The sequence below is a fragment of the Parus major genome, chromosome 3 (genome assembly GCF_001522545.3).
Source record: "Parus major isolate Abel chromosome 3, Parus_major1.1, whole genome shotgun sequence".
NCBI classification, from domain to species: Eukaryota; Metazoa; Chordata; class Aves; order Passeriformes; family Paridae; genus Parus; species Parus major.
Window position 1 is genome coordinate 19,146,888 of NC_031770.1, and position 19,560 is coordinate 19,166,447.

Below are 19,560 nucleotides of genomic sequence, written 5' to 3' on the forward strand. Positions count from 1 at the left end.
CTTTCTGTGATATGTAGAGGGTAGACCTTTTTGTCATAGGAGTAGCATTTAACGTGCAGCATTTCTTTTTCCTGCTTAAATTACAGAACTTCCATAGGGAACAATGAAGAAAAAAATGGCAGTGGAAGAAAAAAAAAAGCACCAACTGTGCATAAGATATATGCTAGCAAATGAAAAAGAATAGAAGTAATGCTTTGGGATTTGACAGTGCAGCCAACATTTTTGGATACAACCAGCATGGCCTACCTGCCCTGACTAAGCTCCAGGGACTTCTTACTCTGCTTTTGTCCAAGTCAGTCTTTCAAATTTCCTCTCTGATCAAGATTCAGGTGTCTATACTTCTTTAAAGTGAAGCTAGAGATGTGGAAAGTAGATGTTGCAGAACATCATCTTCCCGGTTCTCTGCTGACAACAGCAACAATTCACAGTGACTGGTCCCTCAGTGCAACACAGGAGCATTTTAAAGTGCTTTACTGAGGACATGGTATTTCTTGTGCCAAGAGGTTGTTTTCAGCCCCCTTCCCATGACTTCCAGGCAAGGTGTGATATGAGAAGAGATGAGATGGGAGTCTGAACTTCACTCTCAGGACTGAAGGAGCTACGTCAGACCTTGACTCTGTGGACTGTGTGGAGTGAATTAACTGAGGGCAGCCAGTTAAGCTGCCTCTGTGGTCACTGTGTCCCCTCAGAACTGGTAATGGAAGACTGCTCCTGGAGGGTGTTGAACTGGACCAAGCTCCTACTATTTTATAAGGCAAGTAGCACACACTCCCTTGTGTTCCTTTCTCAGGTTATGCATGCTGAAGGAGGTAACTCAACTGAGCTGTTGCTTGCAAGCTGAAAGGTGAAGTGCCTATGGAAAGGATAATGGTGACTGAAGCAATAGAGCTCTGCTTGTAGGACCTGTCTGGCACTTAGAGTATCATTTCTCTCATGGTTCTTTGGGTGTCTACTTGCTTACACTTGAACAAGTTGCTTAGTTTCCTTCATGTCTCTGTGTGTTGGAATCTGGACTGGCCTAGCAAACAACAAAAGCTCAATAAGCAAAGTTCAAAGAAAAAAATTACTGCCCTTCCAAAATGTGTCAAATATCTACTGTGGGTCTGTGTCCTCCAACAGTGCACTTTTCCCATTCCTGTCTCAGACAGTGAGCAGCAGCATTTCTGGGGAGTTTTTGCCTTTTGATCTCCTCTCTGATCTAATGCAATTGTCCACTGGCAGAAGCGCTGTGAGGTGCAGAATAAAGTAATGAAGCTAATCTGATTTCCAACCCCCAACCCCAGTATCTACATGCCCTTATTATATTAGATTCCTAATGAGATTCTCTGTCTGCACTCCAGAAACCAGGCTGGAAATGTATGTATATGTGGGGAGGGGAGGATGTTGTGGAAGGTTGCCTCCATTTACATCCCATCTTTAATGGATAAAATCTGCCCGTCCTTGAGTTGAAACGAATCTGCCTCCAAGATTTCTTGAGGGAGAAGCTTCTAAAATTGCCAAGAAAAAAAATTTAATATTTTACACTGGTATGTCTTTGGTATGGCGACAAATGTAACCCCGGGAGAAATGCAGGGAGGAATCTTCTTGTGAAGATCTTCCTGATACAGCTGGAAGGTTTCCTGAAGTGAGAGAAGAGTTAGTTGGAGGGATGCACCTGAGCTGAAATTGCCAAGAACTGAAGAACTCTGAACAAACTAATTTTGTGTTGAGCAGAAAACATAATTACTTCCTTGTGCGTAGGGAGCCTGTACCCTTTTAAAGGTCCCTTGAAATGTGGTCACACAAGTCATGCAATCCATAGTTATTCCTCACTAAAAAACCATAGTTCTTATCTTTTTCAGCTGTACAGAGCCATTTCCAAGCAGTTTTTAATAAAGAAGGTGGGGGCCGCTGGATGCTGCAGAACTGGTCAGTAATGGGGCCATTCCAGATGAATTAAAATTCACACACCAGAACCATGTATCTCCAGTTTGATCATAAAATCTCTCCAGCTACACTGGATTCAAAGCATCTTAGAAAACAAAAGATCTATGATCACCATACACTCTCTGAGTATTGCTCAGAGAGTGTATGGTGATGACAGAAGATTTTTACTTTCCTTAGAGGCCGAGTTGTAACTTCAGTTATGTCACTGAAATGTACCTGCTGTAATGTAGTATCAGAAAAACCATCACCTAACAGAGAAAAACCTCTGGCCTCCCCTCAGTTCAGTGAAAAGCACTGCCAGCAGGGCCTGAATTCAGCTTTATGCTTGGCGGGACCAAACTTAATCACTTCAAACCAGTTTGCCACTTTTTCCTGAGGCAGAAATTTTTTCTTAAAAAGGACCCTCGTGATTGCTGGGTGTTTATGGAGAAAATGCCTTTAAAAGCAGTTTAACAGCCTCGTCTGGTTCCTTCATGGACAAAGGTCCATATCACAGAAGCACTATACATAATTCACCACAAGAGAGCCCCAGAACTAAGCAAGAAAGCTAAATTACCTGTCACTTCCAGAAGAAGTGTTCCCTTTGGGTCAAGGTTGAAATCATTGGTAAACCGATGTGAAGAAGATCACATTGGTGTCTGTATGCATTCCTTCCCTGTATCAGGACGGCAGATAAATAAGGGAGGCAGAATGAACACCAGCTAAAATTTTCAAGATATTCTCAATTCTTATTTACAAACCAGTGAGCCTGTCCCTGATCAAAGTTTGAGGGATGAAGCAGCATTGATTCTTGCACTGAAGCTAAACAACGCGTGTGGCAGAGCACGTATTCTGCTCGCAGGGGCATCCTGTCAGAGGTGCGGGGCACTACGGCTGTGTCTGAATACAAAAAACACCTCATTATTACCCGGGATGGGAAATGCTGCTAGTTACAGGGAGCGACTATGACTTCAGGAGTACAGTTCATGAGAAGTAGATGCCATCTGGCTGTCATTAAGTGGCTGATTGTGGCTTTGTGTGATTGACTGGTGATTGATTGACAGGTGGTAGAGAGGAAAGGGATATAGCGTGTCAGCCAGACCAGCCAGCCTTTTGTTTCAGTCCTCTAATTTTTGTGGTATGTGTAGCTATCAGGGGGGCAATTTTTCTTTCAGTCCTACTCGCATTGCATTCTCCATGTCAAGTAGACCTGAAGTCCATAGAGAAGGAGAGTGGGGAGAGTATTCCACCAAACACTTAGACTCCTGCAAATCTTCACATTTTAATTCTGTGAAAAAGGTGTGATTTAAAGAAGGTATTTGGTCTTCCCTTTCCCACATGCTCACATTTCCAAAGAGTGTAAGGAATAAATTTATGCTGTGTCACAATAAGTTTATAACAACTTTAAACATTGTAACAGTTTAATAACACCTTTTCTATATGTTAATTTGAAAAAACTGAAGCTTAACTGATAGGACGCAGAAAAATATAGTCAAATTAAGTTTGAAATGGTCCACAACAAAATATTTGGGACTGAAGTATTTGTTTCCCCCTGAAAATTAAAGAGGCTTAGGCCTATGTTGTTCTGAGCAAGGTTTGCTTTCTTTAAATATGCATAGAGTAACTTGTTTCTGGGGCTGCAAGCACAAGGCAAAGGCTCTATTCAGAGCTGGATAATGAACAATCTGTGTGCAGTCTCTATAAGAAGTGTGTGCCACGGGAGCTGGTGGGAGCTGCTCTGTCTCTCCTTAGCATGAGCTATCACAGCAAAGCTCCAGATTTCTCAGGTCTAGGGATCTTCTAGACTGAGCTTGCAGTCTAGGCAGTGCCATCCTAAGGCTGAAAAGCATCCCAGGGGAGGCGGTGGTTGCAGCAGGGGCTGCTGTAAGCTGGGAGGGTGGAGCAGTTATCAAGGAAGGCTGTAAGGTCAGTAAATGAGCCAGTAGAGTAAGAAACCAGAATGCAGCTCAATATGGTCAGTGTATCTAGCTGACTGCTCCTCAATTTTCAGAGATTAGCAATGTATCTTTTCTTCTGCAAGAGGATAAATTTTGCCTCAGTGAAGGTTTTGGGAATAAGTCAGTCCACGCTTGTGAAGGGGCTTGCCCAAGCCCAAATTAGGCCTTATCAGCTTTACTTAATTACAGTTTACACATTAGTCTGATGTGTTTCCTTGGGCAAATTCTTCCTTGTTTTCTACACTAGGACTGTTTCTTCCAAATAAAGAACTAAAATAACTTGTAAAACCTCAACAAAGATATTGGACCAGAAAAGCTGATTGATATTAATGTTGATGTGTTAATGTTGATATTAATGGGGATTTCTGCTTAAAACTTGAAGCTGCACTTCCTCATATTTATATACAGAGATTTTACTGAAATCCAGGTGATATATAGATATATTATATAGCTGAAAGACCTTTCAGATGATCACTTTCTAAATATGCTTAGTAATTTTGAGAGAAAGTGAACAAAAGAAATTACTTCCTCTGTTCTGATTATCTGGAGTAGAAAAATAATGTAATATCACTTAGACTGGAATAGATTTTCATCTAAAGTTTATTTCTTGTAGAAATATGTGAAACAAAATAATAATTAAAAATACAGTGCTTTTCAGGTGCAAAAATATCTATAATACAATGTGTAATATCTTTATATATTTAGTAAGCAATTGACTACATACAAGGGACATAACTAAATCCACAAAAACAAGTTTTAATAGTTCCCATGGTAACTATATAATGCATAAGAATCACCTAAGTAGATAAGCAAATGAATTCATATTTAAAAGCCTTGATTCCTAAATACCTATTACTTTACTAATACAACTAAATAGGATGAAATTTTTCACAGGAATAAAAAACATAAGATCCTTATTAGATTAAGACTGAGCTAAAACATTACTGTTCTGTGGGATTGTGTTGTACTTGTTACACTTGTGCATTGATACAGCAGCTCTGGAACACAGTGCAATCCTTTCTACCAAAAAACAAGCTTACATTCCAGCACATACCAGCAAAGAGTGTGCTCTTACAAGAAGGAAAAATTAACTATATAGGATTTTGCAAGTTCATGCACACAACTTGGTATTTTATTCTGGGAGTCAACAAGACTACTGCTGCTTTAAGGAAAGATGGTCTCGAAACGGTTTATGAAGTGATAGATCATATATAAATAGGTTGTTTGCTCTCAGTACAGATGCCATCATTACTAACTACTTTCAGGCTCTTTGAGAGCTAAATAATTTCGTAATGCATCATTGAACATTTAGTTGCTTCGATAGCAGATGGTTTCAGGGGTCCATCTGCTCACAGCAATGTTTTCAACAAGCCCCCTTCACCTTCACCAAAAGGTTCAGAAACATTAGAATATTCATTCCTCACCACAGGTGCCTTTCCCAGAGCCTCCCCATACACAGGCATAGGGGGTCGTTCACTTGGAAAGACAGAGGTGGTTACTGAAATATGTGACTTAATCTATTGTGTGTAGATTACTTCTGTCAGCAAATGGAGACAGCAACAATATTGGGAAATACAAAGCATCAGGTTACCTGGAACAGAGCTTCCGTTTGTCAGGAGTAGGTTTTTAATAGGCTTGCATCTGAATATAAGGAGTTGAATAAATTTTAATAGTATTAATAATTTTAACTGTGCACACGCAGTTAACTGTAACTGTAACACTATGTTCACAGAGTTATGAATACTATTAAAATATATTCAACTCTTTACATTTAGATGCACTCACAGTTAAGAAAATCAGTGCACAGCATAAATATCCAGGTACCAGCTGCTGAAGAGAGAAATCTCACATAGTGGAATACAAATACATCAAGTATGTATTGCCTTGTAGTGCTTACAAGTGTAATAGCAAGAGAATAAGTTATAATAATTTTTTTTGTAAATTGCCTGAGATTTGTAAATTGTAAAGAGTTTTTTATTAACTCTTATACAAGAAATGCAGTAAAGAAACTCGAGATTGATCTGCTTTGTTCAAAACAAAACAAAACAAAACAAAACAAAAATTACAGGGCTCACAGAGTTATTTTTCCAGAGAAAACAAACATATTTGATCTGTTGATCAATAGGAGATGAATTTCTCAAACATCCGTTTTTACAGTGGTTTTCTCAAGCCAGACAAGAGGGTTCTTTGAGAAGGAGAGCACTTCACACAGGATGATCTGTTGAGCACCACTGGGACACAGGAATTAGAAGAGCCTTTGTGTCTGAATTACTGCCTCTGTAGTTCCCAGGAGAGCTATCTAGAGTTACTTGATTTTATCCTCTCCAAAGGCATATATTCTTACACAAATTTCCAATTTCATACTGTGTTTAGAAGTAGAAATGAATCCTGAATTACCTGAAAATAGCTTTGAGCATTGAGCATCCTCCTAAGAGGAGCTGAAAGATGGGGTTTATGCAAGTGGCAGATCTGTAAGTAGAAAGAACAATCCAGAGCTATGTACACTGGGATAGGGAATGGTTCAACTTTTACACTTATATCAGGTTGCTAATTTTTTTTGCATATAAATTGGGGTACAAATATACAGTAGCCACTCAGATGTTCCCTGCCTCAAAAACATGTAGTATGTTAGGTATACAAAGAACCTAGCACAGCAGGGTGCTCTACTTCATCAGCAGCTTGAACATGTTTTGATATCTGCTCAGGATTTCCTCTACCTGTATAAACCTAAAGAAATTCTCATTTCAAAGCAGTATGATAGGTTTGACATATCAAAGCAGATAGTAAGAGTTAAATTACTGTTGGTGTGTCTGCCCCCTGCAGTTCCAAAGTTTCTGAAAATCTACGTTGCTAGGTTATCTCTGACCACTGAAAAGCTGTTTCATGATTGTATTTTGGCCCATGGCATAGACTCCTAATACTGAATATGTATGGTGGTAGAAGTGACTACAAACAAAGGACCTGAGCTGAAAACTTCAATTGTCATTTAGCCTCACTAACTCCATTCTGTCATGGAGAGTTGGACAGAAACTCCCATCAGTATTTAAGACATCCACTGCCTTCTGAGCATTAGCAGCAGACCACCCCAAGAAAAATCTAAACAAAGGCAAGTCAATTATGTCTCCTTGGTTGAACACAGACCCAGAGTTCACTCTCCTGAAAGATTAACTCTGAATTTTGCAAGTAGTAGGATCATCTTGATGGCCTCATGCAGGTCAGACCCCAGACAGGTCTTTCCTCCACTTTTAAGTCAGTGAAGCAGGATTATATGTCTTTTTAAGTATATAGTCAGTGGGTTCCAGATAAATCTAGGATGGGTTCCTCTTTCTTTCTCACCAAACTTGCTTATTTACACAGAAAACATTTATATTTACCAGACAGGAAGCACAAGGGCTCAGTCTGGAGGTCAGGGAGTTCAGTGAAGGGGATGGGTTTCTGCAGCAATCTGGGGAAGAGAAGTGAACAGTGGTTTCCTTCTAATCACATGACCGGTGAGCAATGCATCGCCACTACCTTTCCACGTTTGTCAGTGTCCCATGTGCTTCTTTTCTTTATCTAAATTCCTTCCATCCCTGCTGCTAAAACTCTGCTGAGTGAACTGTTCCAACAACAGGTATTTATTTTACCTATCTAGAGTTAGGATACAGAGCTGGATAAAATTAGATTTGAGGGGAATTGCTTATTTTGGTTAGCTGGATAATAAAGCTTTGGTCTCTCTGTAATCAGCATTCTGAAAAAAGGACCCACATTACATGCATGCAGATACATCAGTCATTGAAATACTGATTTCAATGTTGAATCCCAACTGCCTTTTGAGATATAAATGCTTTTGTCCTGGATAAATATGCAGTTGGTTTTTTTTCATTATTTTTACAATGTACAATAAATCACAGCTGTAAACAACACTTTTAATAAAATATCTGTCATGTAAAATTATTTTATGAAAGGAGAGGTTTTATTTGCACTGTGGTTAGAACTTTACATGTCAACAAAAAATTACTTTTCCTTAACTATACCACTGCATGTGCCAGAATAGGTGTCACACCCCAACAACTGGAATTTGTGGATAGATATAGGTAAAAATAAGAGTTTCAAACACTGAAAAAGCATTCAAATTGAAAAAATAATAATTTTAAAATATAAAAGATCCTTCTGTAGTGCTTACTAGCAAAGGTACTGTACCCAGTACATGAATATACATCCACAAAATAATAAAAGCAAACATTAATGTGTTCAAAAAGAAGATCAATGAGAAAGTCAGTTTTATTCTCAGAAGTATGGGATTGGATTTATACTGTGGCTGTCATTCCCATCTATACTGTCTACTTTGTTTTGTTATAGCATCACATTATTGCTTTAGATGGCTGTGTAAGGTTGTGATGCTGCAATCTTTCTCCAGTGAGTAGCATCACTGACATTTTATGGGACTGCTCATTTCATGAGACTGCTCTTTTTTGCAGCTGCAGAACCTCAGGCTTGATAGCAGATGATTATTTTTTGTCAGTTATCACATGCTCATCACAACAGGATTTCATGCTACGGTGGACAAAAATCTGACAGTTACCAAATAATTAGTTCTAACTTCTCTATGCCCATTAAAAGAGGGTTAGGAGACCATGATCTAATCAAATATTTGCCATTTACACCCTTAAAAGATCATGTCAAAAATCTATTTCAAAAGTGGTCATAGTGCTTTTCCAAAACTAGGGAAGTTGTCAGCTCTCTCAAGTGTTTGTTCTGGTCTGTCCAAGCAAACTCAAAAGTCCCTGAGAAAAGCAAAGTCTACAGACAGGCTGTTACAACTTCTTCTCTTATCTGTCACTGCATATTACTCACCAGCTGCTCTAAATTCAAATTTTGTTCTCTTTTCTGGAGTCCTTGAGATGCCTTACATATATGTTATCTAAATTATATGGTCCTTACCAAAAGACCAGTATTACTCACATGGATTTTTTGAAACTGCAAGCCCAGAGCAACCTCTCTCTTCCATCCTCTGCAGTCCCTTCCAGGATTAAGCCTCTCTCAGACCCTCACTCATCAATGTAAAACATCACTAGTCTCATCCTGTTGATACCTTTCAGGCATTAGCCATGAACACCAACCAAAGCAGGAGAAAAAGGGATTAAAGCCCAAGTGTGATAATGTTGGTCTAAATATCACAGGGAACAATTAGGAGGCAGAAAGTTTAGTCTAAAAAAAGGGAAGTGGTGGAAATAATGTAATAGGTCTTTTAAAACCATTATGGAGAAAATGTGTTTAAGTTTGATTTTGTGATGGCAAAAAGATGGATTTGATAGTTTTTACAGCTCTTGAATATATTTTCTGTGTATTGAACATATAGATTTACAATTCTATCACTTGATTGAGTTTCTGCTGGATGGGTACCAGATGCTCCTTTCTTACGGAAGGAGCTTAGAAACTTGAAGCATGAGTATGGAAGAGCTCTAAAAGAAAAAAGGTACCAGTATTTGAACTTAGCATTTCACTAGAATTAGGAATAATTTACAGTGAGGATCAGGTCAGATCATACTTGTTAGTATTGGCTTTATGAAAAACTTTCATGCAACATAGGATGGAATACTACCAAGTATACCCACACTACTGTATTTTCTGAGATTTACCAGTAACTTTCCTCTGGGCTGGAATTTTATAACACCACTGGAACAACCAGGCTACTTTTAGATCAGGAGAGAATAAATTGGAGTTTTTTCCTCTCTCCAGATAAGGAATGATAGCCAAGCATTGATGTGATTCCAGATCCTGTTTTGCAAGCCCAACTGCACTAAGTACTCCTAAATTTTTATTTTATCTTGCAGAATGTTGGGCTAAGAGGGACATGGAAACCACAATTAAATATAAAATCAACTAAGATTTTTCAACTTTGACCGAAAACTGACTTGGCCTATAGTTTGGATGCTAACACAGCCCTCATGTTAATATGGTGTCAGCTTTATATGGGGATAGCTAGTGAATCTTAATACCCATTTAAAACATTGGACAGCAAGTGCTATATTTCTCATTGTCTTTTAATTGTATTTCTCGTTTTAAGGCTGGAACAAAGCAATTACAATTTAAAATACAATCATTAAAGGAAATTTTTTTCTGCTGTTTTATAAAGACACTGAACAGCTGACCCATGATTTTAAAGTGTATGAATTATAATTATTAAATATAGGACAATTTAAGCATTTATTTAAACAGGAATGTCCATGTGTGTTTTCTTTCCATAGCTAGCTGAGCTTTCTGGCTTTCCTACTACCAGTCATAGTAGTCATAATTCCTCTAGTTTAGACTTTTGCAAACACTATTTTTAGTGAACACTAAAGTAACTCACATTACTAAATTACATTGGTAAATGTATTTTCTTATAGGAGATCTTTTAGATATTTCAGTAAAATTTAAACCAGCAATATAATTGGGTAAGAGTATGATATAAAAAATAGTATAAAGTAACTGAAATCATCAAATCTGAGCAGGTAAAAGAGAAAGAGTGCTGGAAAACGGAAGGGAAATGCAGTTATTTATATAAACAATGATTTATATGCACATGCACATACACACCTCCGTATATCCATACATATCCTCCATATCCATACTTTTTTTAATAATTAGGCACCAAATTGATATGTTTTCATTATAGAATCCTTATTGTGAGGCTCTCCCCTATGCTTCAAATACAGAGCAAGATCTATGTAGCACCTTCTCAAACTTTACACCTGCTGTACTCATCTCCTTTTAGTGGATGTCCAATAAGCCTTGACTGATAGCTTTTCCTTTCTGTTCCTTTTGTAACACTTTTAACATTATTTCACAAGGAATTTGAGCCATTTCCTTTCCTCACTGCTGTGCCTCTCCTGCTATCCCTGCTTGCATATCTAACAGAGCACAGGATTCTTCCTCTCTTTCTGGCCCCTGGGCTTTTCTTTAAAAGAAAAAGCTAACAAACATGCCAAGTTGTATCAAAAAGTAGGATGTCAGGGCTCTGGTGAAATAATGACATTCCATGTCTACAACCCCAATTTTTGAGGCAGTGTACAAGTTGGAAAACCACCAGTGGCAAGAGCAGTTGCCATTTTGAATTTCACTCTGACTCTCCCAGTAACACTGTGGAAGAGACCATCAAGCTTTTAATTTCTATTTACAAATGCAGGTAGACAGTGGTCTGTGTTGGAATGATACAAAGTATGCCAAATCAATTACTATGTTAAGTTTGGGGCTGCACATCTTTTATCTACATAATGAAGGATAAAAAGACACCAGATATCTTCTTTAAAAAAATGTTATAAATAAAACCAGAAAAGATAGCAATGACTGAAGGAAAAATTTAGCCTTTTACCAGTTGTAAAGTTTTGTAATACAAATGTTTAATTAAAAGTGTACATCAAGCTATGTTTTGTGAAATAGATTCCTTATGATGCAGTGTTTAAATTCAGACTTCAGTTTATCCATATGCAGCTGCTTTTTTACAAAGGGCCAGAGATCAGTAAATAATAGTAAATTAAGCTTCTCCATTATTTAAAGTACAAAGAACTTTCTTATATTGTTATGTGGATGAACACTTCCCACAACTTCAGATTAGTAGGTATTTAGTTTGTTTCATAAGACTGAGAATCATAATATCATATTTTAAACTAATTTATCTTTATGCTTTTATTCATGTGTGGGGCAAACCAGTTGTGCATATTCATCTAGCTAATGTGAAAGTCCAGTGTGTCACATTCATCTGCTCTGGCATGTTAATATCTTCAGACTCTGTGCCTGAATTTTAAAATTAAAATTAAAACACTAAATCTAAAGTGACTTCTAAATGTAGTTACAAATCTGTATACAATTCTAAAAATAGAATGTTGATACTAAAATGAAAGTGCATTTATGGGTCTGTAGGTAGAGAATTAGAGGGTAATCCCATTATTTAATTAGTATGTCACTTATGATTAAAAGATACCAAAACAGTCCATAAAAATAATTCATACAAATAAAATAAGCTTTTTTTAAATTCTTTTATTTATTATTATTTTATTATTCTTACAGGAAATTTGCAGTGGCACTAACTTCCAATTATGTTCCTTTTGATTTGTTCAGGTGCCAAAATTCTGTCCTCGTTGACCATGGAGTTTTATTCATGTGGTGGAATTGATTATTTTCATCCTTTGGAGTTAGAATGATTCCCAGTGGTATCCACCTGAGAGCAAGCTTAGTGCTAAATTTTAAGTAAGGGTGCTCAATTTCACCTAAAATACCCTAAAATAACATCATGTTTTTCTAAGGGAGAGGAAGATGGAAGAAGGTGCTGTTCAACAATTTAAACAAGTGCCCTGTGCTCATTTTGGAAAAAGACTGGGGCTCCCTGCACCCATTTCTGCTCCAATTTAATGAAGTTGTTAAAGTAGCAAGACTGACAGGTTAATTATCCTTTATAAAAGGGGGACAAATTGAACTGTGTCTTTCCATCATTTTTTGATATATCAAGAAGCTCCTGAGGTGCTCAGGTGCCACTCTGGTGAATAGAACAACTAATCCACTCTGCTATTCTTTGCTGACCCTGGTCCCCCCATCGGGGCCTTGCAGTATATTGCAGTTGCTTTTTGTTTCACATTCAACAGATTCCACTTTATTATAAATTCAGAAGGATTTTTTTCCTCCATATGTTGGCTGACAGTTCCCCTGAAATAACTGATGGCTAAATTTAAACTCTGATGAAAATTAACCCGAGTGTTAAATGCAAACAGGAGCTGCTTGGAAAGAAAAGAGTTATCATGGTAAATGCCAAACAGTGGAAAATGTGTGTAAATTAATGGAGTCTCACTGGTGACAAGCTGTCAGGCAGTTTGATGGCTCTCGCTAGTGCTTCAATCCCACTGAAGTTGGCCAGAGGGCAACATGGACAAGTCCTGCTTTTCAAAAAGACCGCGGGATGCTTGACAGTAACGCTAACTAGATCATCTAAAGTTCATGGTCAAATAAGATATTTTTTTTTTTTCCTTTTTGCAAAGCTTTGCACTAAACAGAGTTCTTGTACAGCTGGGCTGTGAATGAGATATCAAATCACAGTTTCTGTACAGCGGTCAAAACAGAATGAAGATTTTTAGAGACCAGAGTGGTGGTGAAAGGAATTCAGAGAAACTTAATTTCAAATAGATATTCATATTGTTTTGTTGCTGTATCTGCTGAACACAGAGCAATGTTTGAGGGGGTTCTGGATGAAATCTTGTATTTCTAGATGCATTTAAAATGGTTTTAAAAATTTATATTAATTTTAGTCTTTTATTGAATTCTTCAGCTGAGTCATCCTTCATCTCTAAAGAAAGATTTGATATATATGGTAAGATACACCTTACCTCCTATTTTTTAATCTTCTCTGTTATTTTATTTTTCAGCATTTGTATGCTGTACAGTTGGGAAACTAATCAGTGGTCTGCTGGTTTCAGAAGAAGAATGGTCTTGTTATTTACTTCTATGGAAGTAATGCCTAATCCTTACACCATCTAAATAGTCTCTTATATTATGTTCTGGCAAAATTTTAACACAGGATAAAGTAATGTAGTGGAAATTAAACTGAAACCACTATAATGCATCTGAGCATGTACTAAGCTCTACAGACATGAAGAAGTCTGTTTCTGGCTTTGTTTTCATCAAAAATGGGAAAGCACAATCTTGTTTAAAGGTGAAGTTTTAATATTCTAAAATTAATATTTTGAAGATACAGTCTTAGTCCAGTTAGCAAAGCTGTTACTTAAATCATTTGTATATTGAGCACAAAGTGTAAAATATAATAAAATGTCACTCTACTGGATAATTCACAACTGCCATTATTTACATGAGATTAAAATAACAATATTACTTATGAAAATACCTGTCCGTATCAGTCAGGATAATTTCTCCTAGGTTAATGCTCAAAAGCACCACTCTTAAAATCTTAGCAAATGTCACACAATGTACAAAGGAATTGTATTTGAATAATACCTTGGAGAGGACAAAGGACAAAGAGCAGATCTACTCTCCATGATCCATCTAACTCAAGTGACCTCACCATTTCACCTCCTGTGACTGATGTCACCCATCCATTCTCTCTTTTTCAGCATTTCAATGCTGTTATCAGTTCAAACAGCACCAGGTTCTCAAAGTTCTCCTTTTCCATCTGCAGACCATTGGCTTCTCTGTGAAAATGATCTCTGACAGGGGAGACAAAATTGTCCAGAGTCAGTAACCTCTTTTCTCTGTAGGAAAGCATCTCTGTCTTGACTCTATGATGCACTATAATTCTGGACAGGTGGATGAATTCAGTGTGTATGCCTTGATACACCAAGTTTGCATCTAACACTGGGAATTCTTAGCTGTTTTAAGTGACAACCAACTAATTTAACTTGTAAATTAAGATCCTTGTCTTTCATTGTATTTTCCTTTCCTTGAGCCCCTTGTACAAGGGTGATAACAGACCTCTTGTAACTACCAGGTATTAAAACATGGCTTAATGATCAGCATACAAGTGCTTCAATCAAATTCTGTGGCGTTTCTCATATAGGTAAAGTTAGTTCACTCTTTGCTTGATGGTATGTGCATTGTGGTGCACAGTAGAGAAGAAAGAAACAGTTAAAATAATATGAATTCTCTGCTGCCTTCACTGGTTACTTGTACAGGTAGATGAGGAGTAGACAGGAGTCTTGTGTAGGTAAGTCAATACCACACTGTATAAGCCATTGCTCTGTATCACACTCTCCTTACAAAGCAGCTCAAAACAAATCATTAAAATAAAAATTAATATTCAATCTCTGCTTTAAATAAAAATACAAATGTCAAGAAACTCAGAACCAACATAGCATTGGTTACATTTTAGATTTCTCTCATGTGTCTGCAGTATATACACTCTTGCCTAAATGAGAACAATTTTCTTCTTAGAAATACCAGAACCTATTTTTCTAGCTGCTATTTAATAACTCTTTAAATAATTTTTCTCTGTTTTTCATAAATATCCTGTGACAAATACTGTGTGGTTCTGCTTTACACTTTCATCATTAAATTTCAAAATTTAAATTATAATATAGAACATAAGACTCTGATCATGTTCATAATTGTGAGCACTTTAACTAGAAATCTTTTTTTTTTCTGTGACCTATACAATTTAATCTGTGGACTTCATCAATTTCAAGAAGTCTTTTGATTGCACACTACTATATCAGAACCTGGAGTAATTCTAATTTCATTTAAGAGAATGGGTTTTTTATTCCTACTTCACTGACTAGGGGATTTCATCTGCAAAATTTCCTAGTGTATAAAGGCCAGAACTTTGAGCTGGACCTCACTGTGCACATGTGGCTACACCACAGTGTTTACTCGCCTGGTATGTTTTCACCACTCTTAATACACAACTGGGAAGGCTGGGAACAGCCTTACCCACCTCTGAATACCCAAGAGTCTAACAAAGAGGGGAGTCATACATGATGCATTAAATCTGTTTCTTCCAGTTTCTGTCCAAGGGGCTGTGGCCATGGATGTATGGTATATTTCCTTTCTTGTGCGTCCCAAAGTGCTGACATGAATATACACTGCCATTTGTGCATTTCTGCTGCATGTGGGGTTTGCAGACTCTTCTCTGGAAGTGGGGTTTATTAACAAAATAAATTATGTTTAGAAATTGTTATGCTATCCTGATCTTTGTAGGTTCAGGTGATATTCAAGTCCATGAATTTGCTAACAAGAATTCTTGCCAACTGGAGTTGAGCCCAGGTTCAAGCAGTAGTGACTGCTGCTGCTAAGAAACACCAGAAGATACACGATCAGCCCGTTGCCTTTTCTAATTATATGACATGTGCTCCTGCTCCAAAACAGCGAGGCTGCTGGACTTCTACCTTTGAGGCTTTGACTACACATAGTGTCAAAGAAACTGAACCTTGGATTTGCTTAAAGGAGGGGAACTACCTTTCCAGAGTCTGTAGTTTCTACTGAAGCTCTAAGGAGACAAAACGAGCTGACCTGTGTATCAGTTCCTCTTTTCCACTCTCTCTTCAAGTCAAAAGGCTCTCTGTGTTATAAACAGCATATTTAGCACTGCCTTTGTCATATGTTGTAGGTTGCATGGAGCAGACATGGAGGGGAGAGACTGCCAGAAACATGACTTGAAACTAATTGTCAACAGCTCTGTTATTCAAGAGGGGGGCTGTTTTCTATTTCACACAGATGGCACCCTTTATCTAAAACTCTGCCAGGATAGTTGGTTTCCTGACTTAAACACAGGTCTGTGAAATCAGAAGGTAAAATGATGTGAGTGCTGGAGAAATCGGAGGAGCCAGCTCAGGATTAGGTGATGATTTCAAGTGAGCCAAACAAACCAACTGTGTAGCCAGTGCGGGATTCAAGCGAGTCGGGGCTTAAGCAGAAAGAGTCCCTAGAAGGGACTAAAGCATGGGGTCCAGCAGCAGTAATGTGAAGCTGCTGCCACTGCAGGTGTGCCGCTTCAGGGTGTTAAACTGGCAGCAGGTGAATATAAATAAGGTGCACAGACGGTGTGTGGAGGAAAAGGGGAAATTAATGAACGGTCTAACTGCTGAGCTCGGGAACACAGAATGAAAACATGTTGAACTTGACATGTCTGCACTGCTGTTTTTGTAAATGCTGATGGCTAAACAGAGGGTCTCTGTGACTAAAAAAAAAAAAACAAAAAAACAGAAGCTTCTATATTCCTATTTTAGGAATATGAACAGATAATTTTTTGTTCAATCAATAAAATCCTGGTTGATTATCAAGTGTGACTTTGACCCTATTCCTGAGCAAGGGCGTTTAAAGACAAAATATTTTGTAGCTATGGATTCTTTTGTTGGAAAAAAAATAAAAAATTCGAAACTCCTTAGGGAGCTGTAATCTTCAGTGTCCAATATTATGCTGCATCTTGCAATGCAGGGCTGTGCAGAGTCACAGAGAGTCTGTTAAGCTATCTCCAGACCAAGAAGCAGTGGAAATCTGTCAGCATGGTCCTGTGTGAGTGTTATTTGCACAGCTGGAAGTGTAGAGCAGATCAGATTAAAAAACTTTTAGTCCTCAGCTAATGTCTCTTGCACAGGGCTTTGCTGTGCTGTGCCCCAGCCTCACTGGGAGCTGGCAGAGAGATTGCTAATGCAGCTCCTTTCTGCTTGGAGCTGACATGCCCCTGTGCCTACAGGTAGAGTTCCCGCAATATTTACCACTCTGTTGATGATTCTGCCCAAAACTGCTTCCAGTTTGGCAAGATTTAAACATGTCAGTAACTATGAAATAAATAAGTCCTGCCAGATATATTCCTTACACTGTTTGCTGGTCAATCTTCCTCTTTTTTTTTTTTTTTTTTTTGTGACTATGGAATTGAAATTCATAATTGCTCCTAGAAAAGAGACTCAAAGATGACACTTATCTCTGAGACAGAAAATCCCACTTGTTTTCTCAGGCAGACTTGTAGTTGTTTCATATAAAGGACTTGTCAGTAGAATGGTGGAGGGTGACCCACCCAGAAATCGAGGCTGATTCTGACATTTCCCACACTTTTCTTCTATCAATAAGCAGATGCATGAGCAAAATTGCTTATTTCTCTGAGTTCACTTTTTGGTGTTGATTTTTACATTAGCATAGCTCATATGAGCTATTACTTAGAGCTGTGGATCCATTAATCCATGAATGCATGGATTAAAACAGTTTTCTCCCAATTCTTGCATCTCAGTCTCAACATAAAAAGCAGAGAAAGATGTGGATACAGACAAAGCAAAATGGAAATACAGCCTGAGAAACAAGGCATTTTTAACCCATAGGAGAGCTTATGGTGTACATTCATCCAAAATCTATTCATTGTATTTCTGTTCTTGCTGCAAATGAGAAATATACATAGACAGTGAAATATGAGTATGTAAGGAAAGATAGGAGTTCAGACTGATCAGATGTGGGACTCAGCTTTCCACTTATCAGGTGATGATGGATAATTTGTGGAGAGATTCTAGAAGTGAGCATAAGTGATGAACCTGACACAGCAGAGAAAATCATGTTGCAATAATCAGGATATGAAGTGAGTAGATACCATCCAAGAGTTATCTTTATACAGATTGACATGAAAGTCTATATCAGGGAGATGTTATGCAATAATTATCTCCAAGGCTTAGACACAGTCTTCTATCCATACTGTGTAGAAGATAATGCCAAAGATATGCGCTAGAACAACTGAAAATAGCAAATGGGAGAAAGCAGGGAAGCTTGGGTAGGAAGTCATATGTCATGACAAATGAAACATAACAAAATCTGTTTTTTTCTGTCGCACTGGGCTAAGGGCCCATGCAATAAACCACTGGGAAATATGAAAGGCATACAGAAAATTTCTGTGGTGACTGAGAATCAACCTAAAGGATAAATAAAAACTCCCAAACCCTACACTAAGGGAGGTGAGAGGAGAATACACGTGCAAATGGGAGATGTTAAGACAGGGAAACACAGCTGCTATTCAGCTGATCCTTCATCATGGATGCTGCAGTGTGAGAGGAACAAAGATGGCAAGAGAAGAGAGAAGGGACTGTCAGTCAGAATCAGGGAGAACTAAGGGGAGGAACTTAATGGAACAACTGGTGGCAGCAGACTTAGATAGGCACTGAGAAGGAGAGAGGCTGCAGCCTTGTATGGAAAAAGAAAGGATACAGTGGACAGGTTGGAGAGGAATGGGAAAAGCCTTTTACATTCATGGGACACAGCATCTAAGAGGAAAACAGTGTGAGCAACGTCCTGGGGAGGAGCCCTTGTGCCTGTCAGCATCGTTGACTAAAAGGAAGGGAAGCTGAAAAGATATTAGACAACCTTGTATAGAAAGAGATGGAACAAGAAACGTGGATTGGAGGGGACACATAACCCAAGAAATTATTCACATGGGAGAGATGGACAAGTTATACAAATTAGGTGGGTGGAAAGCTGGGTGGCTTTGTGTAGATGTCAGTGACGGGCGTGGAACAGGGAGGGAAGAAGGGGGTTGTTCCACAGCAACAGCCATCAACAGCCCTTTGCACCCTGTACAGAATGGGAGCTAAAATGAGATCCTGTGTTTGCCTGCATATCTCTGAACTGATGGCCACAAGATTTACAGTAGCAGTTTAACTTGAGATCTGTATCTTAAAAGTAGTGGGAACCAAGTCTCTTGAATCCTGTGTTACTAGCTGTGTTGGCAGACACCAGTTATTAGGTCTGTGAGGAGTGCACCAGTCATCTTCTCTGAAGTCTGTGAATCTGATTCAGTGATAATACTGACCCTCTGCTTACTCACCTAATGAATCAGTGACTTGCTTTTATAATCAATTGGTATTTTATTGTAAATTTTAGACAGATCTGAGTAATTATTAAACAGAGGAATCTGAGATAACTCTGTTACAAATGTAGAGGGGATTTGTAGTTGGGGAGGCTTATGAATATGGGTATACATATGAAGTCTTGGGAATTAATTTGGTTAAATGTTTCAGAGGACGGGGCTATATGTGTTTAAGAAATTAGTTTTCTTGCCTTTCCTAGCCCCTTCTTAATGCTTGAAAATGCTGGTCATTAAACTTAACCTCTTCAAATCTATTTTTTCTTTTATTATTTTGTTTAAAAGATCTACCTATACCACCCAGAGAGAGAGACAAAGAGAGAGATCTCCTCCATGAAAAGCACTTCTCCAATTAATGTATTAAAAAATTCTATTCTTGCTATTTGCCTGCAGGTATGT